The following is an 8204-nucleotide window of genomic DNA, read 5'->3' as shown; positions in this document are numbered from 1 at the left end:
ATATATAGGGGGAGGGGAGGGGCTGCGCCCCCACCTAGGGTTCCCTCCCTAGGGGTGGTTCAGCCCCCAGATCCCATCTGGGTGGCGGCCAGGTGGAGGGGGAGAGGGAGGCGCACCAGGCATGGGCCCTAAGGCCCATCTGCCCTTAGGGTTTGCCCCCCTTCCTCCCCTTAGGCGCCTTGGGCCCTTGTGGGGGGGGGGGGCGGCGCACCAGCCCACCTGGGGCTGGTCCCCTCCCACACTTGGCCCATGCAGCCCTCCGGGGCTTGTGGCCCCACTTGATGGACCCCCGTGACCCTTCCGGTGGTCCCGGTACGTTACCGATAAAATCTGAAACTTTTCCGGCGACCAAAACAGGACTTCCCATATATAAATCTTTACCTCCGGACCATTCCGGAACTCCTCGTGACGTCCGGGATCTCATCCGGGACTCCGAACAACATTCGGTAACCACGTATATCTATTCCCTATAACCCTAGCGTCATCGAACCTTAAGTGTGTAGACCCTACGGGTTCGGGAACCATGCAGACATGACCGAGATAACTCTCCGGTCAATAACCAACAGCGGGATCTGGATACCCATGTTGGCTCCCACATGTTCCACGAGGAATCTCATCGGATGAACCACGATGTCAAGGACTTAATCAATCCCGTATACAATTCCCTTTGTCTAGCGGTATGATACTTGCCCGAGATTCGATCGTCGGTATCCCGATACCTTGATCAATCTCGTTACCGGCAAGTCTCTTTACTCGTTCCGTAACACATCATCCCGTGATCAACTCCTTGATCACATTGTGCACATTATGATGATGTCCTACCGAGTGGGCCCAGAGATACCTCTCCGTTTACACGAAGTGACAAATCCCAGTCTCGATTCATGCCAACCCAACAGACACTTTCGGAGATACCTGTAGTGTACCTTTATAGCCACCCAGTTACGTTGTGATATTTGGCACACCCAAAGCACTCCTACGGGATCCGGGAGTTGCACAATCTCATGGTCTAAGGAAATGATACTTGACATTAGAAAAGCTTTAGCATAAGAACTACATGATCTTGTGCTAGGCTTAGGATTGGGTCTTGTCCATCACATCATTCTCCTAATGATGTGATCCCGTTATCAACGACATCCAATGTCCATGGTCAGGAAACCGTAACCATCTATTGATCAACGAGCTAGTCAACTAGAGGCTTAGTAGGGACATGGTGTTGTCTATGTATCCACACATGTATCTGAGTTTCCTATCAATACAATTCTAGCAGGGATAATAAACGATTATCATGAATAAGGAAATATAATAATAACTAATTTATTATTGCCTTTAGGGCATATTTCCAACACTTCCCTCGCGCGTCGCACGTCCTGTGGCAGGGGCGAGGGGCCCATTGGACATAACCGCACCAAACCCTAGCCCCCCGTCCACAGCCATCTGCTCCTTCTCATAGCCGCCGCACCATTCCTCCCTTTTGACCCCTCCTCCTTCCCGGATCCCACCACGGCGGCGACCTGCAGGCAAAGGGCGACAGCGGCGGCGCTCAGTTAGATCTGTAGGAGAGAGAAGATGAGAGGGAGAGAGAGGAGGGAGAAAGATAGGAAGAGGAGAGGAGGCACGGCGTCGGATGGGAGAGTGGCCAACCCGGCTCACGTCAGCTGGGGCCGCACCCCTCCCCGAAGGGCGGCGATGATGGGGGGATCCACCGGCGCAATCCAGGCTCCCGACCAACGGACTCGCTGGGTCACCGCCCGTCCCGTGCGGCGGGGACATCCATGGCGGCGCGGGCTGGGGACCGAGCGGCGGGGCCCGTGATGCGTTCCGGTCGAGGGATTGGTCGGGCCGACGCGGGATCTTAGCCGCCGTCGATGGATTTCTCGCAGCTTGGCTACCTGTTGCTTTGGATCCGGTACGATCCCCATCCCTCTCTCTCTCTCTCCGAGAAAAAGCTCTTTATTTGAATGACCAAGAATCTGTGGTGTGCTCCTGAACTGCAAGGAACACTCCACTACGAAACTCACTTAAGCAGGCTGATAGATGATACCTTGTCTTGAGCCTATTTTCTCAAAATAATGAGAGGCTGAATGATTCAGACACAGGCTGGACCATCTTTCTCACCTCATCATTTTGTTACATTTGATTACAACCCAAACCCTATGCTGAATCAGGCGAGCTCTCGTTGCTGGATCACTGGCCAATCGTCGGGTTGGCGGCCACGTCAGTTCCGCACCGCTGCTAGCGACCGCCGTTCTGTTGCCTTGGATTCGGGTGTGGTGTTGGCTGGGAACCGTATGGTGTTTGTCTGACATGCCGTCCGCATGGTGGGGGTTTGGTCGGTTGACTCCGGGTATGAGCAGCTCCTGAGCTTGATGGCTGGATGTGTGCACACATGTAACGGGGTATCATGGTCATGTTGCTAGGTGTGCAGAGGCAACCTCATTTTTGGACCAAAAAGAGGGGCGATGATGATGATGACTGGCTGAAACAATCATGTCTTGAGCATCAAGACAGCCTTGGCTTGTGGGACTAAACAGAGCTAAAAAAGTCGGTGTCACCGTTGGAGTTGCCCTTAGATCCTACCCTTACCTCTGTTGTAGCCTGTTCAATTTTATTGCCGATGTTGGATGATCTGTGCCTTGGACGGTCGTTCTGATGAGTGATACTCTGGGACCAGGTCTATTTCAACACACACGAACCCATTGATCTCCCATGTTCCTGGGGAGCGTTGCATGTCAGAAAAGTTAGGGTTTGTGTCACACAAAGTTCTGCATTGACACTTCGAAAGTAAGTGAAAAGTGATATGCCATTTTTTGAGGCTATCTACAATCCCGTTAAAAGGCAACTGCTAAACACTGAAGGGCAATGGAACTCAATTTGTCAGTATCGCAATTTGATAAATTGTATTAGTGGTATTTCTTGGATTAATATAAGAAAAACAAAAATAGCTATATTTGTGTGAATTACAGTGCTAATGATCAGTTCTTTGTATCAGACATGAATGGACAGATTCAAGATTTCCTTTCACCTAGGCTTGGTTAGTTGGCCACTTCAATTCCCACTTTCTGTCATGTAATCTTGATGTCGATACTTCGACATTACATACAGAATATGATGCATTATGTAGAAGTTACTAATGGTCAAAAAAATTCTGGATACGACACCTGCTTACTCCTATTCACATTATGTAGAAGTTGCATAAGGCAGAACAAGAATAAGAACATTTGTCAGTTTTTTCATGTGCAGGTTTAGCAGCGGGCAATGCTCAAGACAGAGTTGGGCGCACATCATATATATATATATATACATATGTTGTCGTGTCTTAATAAATGGAGATGAGCAGAAGTAGAGATGAGATATCTATCCGCCTGTCATCCTTCCAAGACTTGGGTTTGTCATCTCTGTCAGCGTCCGCCTCCACTTCCTTCGTTGGTTGTCGTTTCTTTGTACACTGCTGTACTTTAGAGATCATAATATATTTTCCATGGGTACAATTGAATACGACACCCAATTTTCTATATAATTGTTCAGCTCTCTCTCATAGCGATTCATACAAAATATCATGCATAGTGGTCCCAGCTTAAGTAGAATATAACCATTGGATTGTTCAAACTTTGCTCGTGTTTCGCAGGGCACCATAACTCTAATCCGACATGAGTAGTGCAACCACGACAGTGAGCAGTGGAACCGCAAGATAGAGATAGATACAAGTAGAATATAACTGGTCATATTTCTAAAATGATCACACTACTTATGGTGCCGGAAGAGAAGGCATTAGTGATAGTGGGCTTGGTGATGAGGGCATCAATACGAAGAGATTAATTCACAACTTTGTTCTTGATAGGTTGTACAAATATACAAGGTACTACTGTTTCCTTCTATGTTTAAATAGCTTTGTGAGTACAATTATATGAAAATTTTGCGATTCATGGTGCGGAAGCGGGCATCTTTGTTTTCCTGACCAAAAATACTTAGTTTCATGCCTCCATGGTATAATTTAGAGGCACAGTCCAATGAGAGATTCCTACTTAGCTAGCTAATATATAACGTTTGACGGTACTGTCTTGTGTTGTAAAGACAAAATATGCTACATGAGCATTACTTTTATTTTGAATTTAATTTTGTGTTTGAGCCTCTTTTACATATTAAGTGTAATATCACAGACTTTCTTCTTTCAGGGTTAACTGGCCATGCAAAAACTGTTGTGAGGCATTAAATGGTACTCCCTCTGCAAACTAATATAAGATCGTTTAGATCACTATTTTAGTATTCTAAACACTCTTATATTAGTTTACGGGGGGAGTACTATATGTTTTTGGCTTGCTTTTGTTCACTTTTGTCCTTTCCAAAGTGGAATAAGAAAATAAAGTCAAAACAGGCTCAACCATGACTACTCTGCTCTTGTGATCACCAATTTCTGCTCCATTGCACACAAGAAAGTAGTGACTATTTATTTGCTTAAACAATATGTCCAGCGCTGCCTGTCCTGCTAATATTCCTTTATGGATGTATCGCACAAATTTCAGTTATTGGATATGAAATGTAGGTTCTCTACTCAGAGCTTGGTCCAATGGTCAATGCAGCTCTATGTTGTGATATCCTATTGGGATCTTTTTTCGTTACTTAAAATGGTCAGATATCTCTGATGTTACATTCGTGGTTGATTGCTTATATCCAAAATAACTATGTTAGTACACTGAAGCCAATTTCTACATTGTTAGTGAAGTTGGCTAAATTTAGTCCAACATTTCTAGTATGTATCTTCTTCTGCTATCAATGTTAATTCTGCCATAAGCATATTACTCTCCTAGCATTTTTTTCTTCCGATGAAAAACAGACACTTGTTCAGTTTTTTACTACATAGAAAAAGATAAGTTCAATTTGGTTTCTAATGTTCATGTCGGCCTTTGCCTAAGCAAAAAAAGGTAACCAGTTTATATTGTAATCTTGTTTTTTGTTTCTCTTTGATTCAACCTTTTTTTTGTGTGTTGTCTAACTGTTAGATTGTCTGGAACATCTCGGAACAACCTTTCGTGTCCCCGATATTATCTCGTTTCCTGAACAATATTATTTTATTTGCTTTATCTGCCACCATGAATTCCTAGAGTTCCTTTCTCTCCTTCCAATTGACATTCTTAGATGTGATTCTATTAGAAATTTTGTGCCATGACAGAAGTAATGGTTGATTGCTCTGCTTTAGCCTTTATGTCAGTTGTTGCTGAGGGTCCAATTTCTCATTTTTCAGAATTTGTAGTAGCAGGGATGTGTATAATATGGATAACTGAACTGGTGTTTAGGGGTTGCAGTGCAGGACAACTACTTGCTCGATTAGTTAGATCAACTGGTGTTTGGAGATTTCAGTGCGAGTGATGTTCCAGTTTCGATTGCAGGGCTTCGAGATGCACCATGAGGATTGAAACAAGTCTTATATAGGGCTGCTAAATTATTATACTTTTGGTCTTTTCTAAATTTAGTTAGCATAAATACTTCCAGAATACCTCTTATAATATGGAAGTCTGTTGGTAACAACACTAATTTTTCCAGTTTGTGGAACATGCTTCATTTTTGCAGGTTCAAGAAGGAAGAGAACATTGGAGAAAAATGCAGCAGGACGGATTCTCTAAGCTTTCTCAAATGTTTGAACAATTAGAAGATAGTTACAATCATTTTTCTCTTGCCTTATTACATCTTGATGTTAATAGGCTTTGGAAGGTACTATGCGCCCCGTTCAAGGTTTACAGAATTTGCACCATCCTATTACAGTTTGTTCTGATGACATAATTGACCAGTTCTTCCTTGAGTAAATTAATATTGCGGCCGCTACTCCTTTGTGCATTGTTACATAGAGTTATATAATTGTGAAGGTGTGTACACATCAACATATAATTCCCATGATCCTATTACAGATTGTTCTACAATATTGAGCAGCTCTTACTTGAGTAAATTGTGCAGCTCTTCCTTAGTAAATTAGTATTGCAGTTACTAAGACTTTGTGCATTCCGATACAGATCTACTAAAATACTACTTTCTTATGCCCATTTTAAACCGAGAACTGACTTTACATCATTTCTATTCTCATCCATTCTCTTGAATTTTAGTCCGCTTCAGCAATGTTGTGACCTGACACTTCATGTATATATATGAAAAAATGACCGCAATTTTGCTGTTGTGATTTGGTCAATCCTCGGCGTTTCGATTCCTACCAATCTCTCCTTTGTTTGGCAAGTGATGCCACCCGAAGGGCTGCAAGCCCAAGACAACATCGGTAATATCCTTCGCATATTTGGAAGGCGTGGAACAATACCGTTTCAACTTAGTCAGGTGCTGGCCCAAGGATGTTATTTCTCGCTGATGTTTTATTTAATTATTTTGAAACGAGGCAAAAGACTTCCATTTTCATTGGCTTAGAAGATGGCAGCATATCTCGTGAATCCGAGCTTATTGTGTATCCATGTATCCCTGTGATCTTAGCCATTAACACTAAATCATGCGCCTCCCGTGCAGCAACAGGAACATTTACAATTAGCCGCCCGCTTTTGGACCTAACAACCATTTATTTTGCAGCAAACTCCCGAAAGTCCGTCCTCCACGATCCTCAACCGAGGTCCCCATGTCGTTTCGTGCTGCCCCAAATCCTCTGATCCTCTGCAGCCAAATCCCGCACGCCGTCGCTCCAAAATCTAAATCCCAACCCAAAGGCCTCGTACGATAGAAACCTTGGGCTAGACGGCCCCATGAAGTCCTTTGGCGACGGCAACCAAGAAGCGACGACAACAGCGACCAGCGACAGCAACGGAGATCCGGCGGCCGTCTCAACGACGAAGCCATGGCGAATTGATGGTTCCGCGACGGTGACAACTCGTCCCAAATGCGGCGCCAACACCCCCTGGATAGCCTCCTACAACCACGACAGTCCCGATGTTGTAGCATGACGTCTGTAGGAAGCTGTTTGTTGACTGTAGCAGATGTATTAGTGCGATGCTTAATGGCATGCCATGCTTAATTGCTTTGCTTATATAGCCTGTAGCCTGTAGAGATGTAGGCTGCCGAAGATGTACTAGTGCAGTGCTTGTATCCTATATGGAGTCAGTTTGCTTATATCCTGAAGCTGTAGGCTGTAGTAACAGATTGTACTAGTGCAATTCTTGCTCACATGGTCATATTAGTGAAATTCCTGTCAGTTTGCCTGGCATTTGAAAGAAAAAACACTTCGCTGCTACTGTGAAATAATTCTGTGACTAGTTCAGTTATGCATTGAAAAAATTGGTGACTTCATGTGGTCAAAACATGTAGTGATCAGTAACCTTTTGACTTAAAGGAAGTGGTCTGCAACAGCATTGTCCGGTTTTGAGATCAATGCCATAAGCAAAAAGTCAGTATGAGAGGTTCCCATGAAGTGACTAGATCCATTATGTGTTGAAACTTTCTGAGTTATCGTGGTTGAAGCAAATACTGTTCAGTAAAGCTTCTGAACTATGAGAAGTGGCTTGCGATGTGTTTGTTCAGTTTTGAGATCAAACATATAAGCGATGCGACACTATGAAAAGTTTATTGAACATTTGCCCTAGGTCTTGGTTGATCAAATAAATTGACAAAACTGCATTGTTTGTCCTTGTACGATGCTAGTCTGAGGAAAAATATTGGTGCAACAGCAAGCATGGTCAACATTTGAAATCCTGAACTTCAGCTTCATATTTAACCATCTAACGGATATGAAGGGGCAATAAAAATGCATGTACTGCCACTATACAGCCTCTCAAGTTACATAGAAACCAGAAATGTCATCATGCTTCACTTGGTAGAAAAACATTAAGTGGATACATATGTTCAATATTCTGTAACAATTTGACAAGCATCAAAACTTGTCAGAAATCAACTAAACTTTAATTGGATATAACACAAATTCTGATCCATTATATGACTTCAGTATATCAAATTGCAAATAATATAACATAGATTAAATCATTATTTTCTTGGACAATTTTTCATATCAGGAAGCACCATTTGGTTGCACATCTTCCGCAATCAAGCTCCTTTTCCCTTGAATAGTTTTGCTTGGACAATTGCGACTATCATGAAACACCATTTGCTTGCATGTCTTGCACAAGCGTGCAACCTTTAACTTCGCTTCTTTGTCCTTCCTTTTCCTATCACCCTCCTTGATCTCCTTTCCACTCTTTATTCTTTTGCATCTCCCCATGGTACGAACA

At 43.5% G+C, this 8204-nt stretch overlaps 1 long non-coding RNA gene across 2 annotated transcripts; it reads left to right on the top strand.

Annotated features, from left to right (window-relative positions):
* Positions 1–1279: 1279 nt before the first annotated feature.
* On the top strand, positions 1280–5912 carry LOC125551049. Of its 2 annotated transcripts, XR_007302163.1 has the most exons (3): positions 1384–1906; positions 3241–3856; positions 5566–5912. It is a non-coding gene; the product is annotated as an uncharacterized LOC125551049 (long non-coding RNA). The 2 variants fall into 2 exon arrangements; XR_007302162.1 differs by having other exon boundaries at positions 1280–1906; positions 3241–5912.
* The last annotated feature ends 2292 nt before the right edge of the window (positions 5913–8204 follow it).

Source organism: Triticum urartu, chromosome 4, assembly GCF_003073215.2.
Source record: "Triticum urartu cultivar G1812 chromosome 4, Tu2.1, whole genome shotgun sequence".
NCBI classification, from domain to species: domain Eukaryota; kingdom Viridiplantae; phylum Streptophyta; class Magnoliopsida; order Poales; family Poaceae; genus Triticum; species Triticum urartu.
Note: the sequence above shows the minus strand (reverse complement) of the source record. Positions and strands in the feature narration are given on the sequence as shown.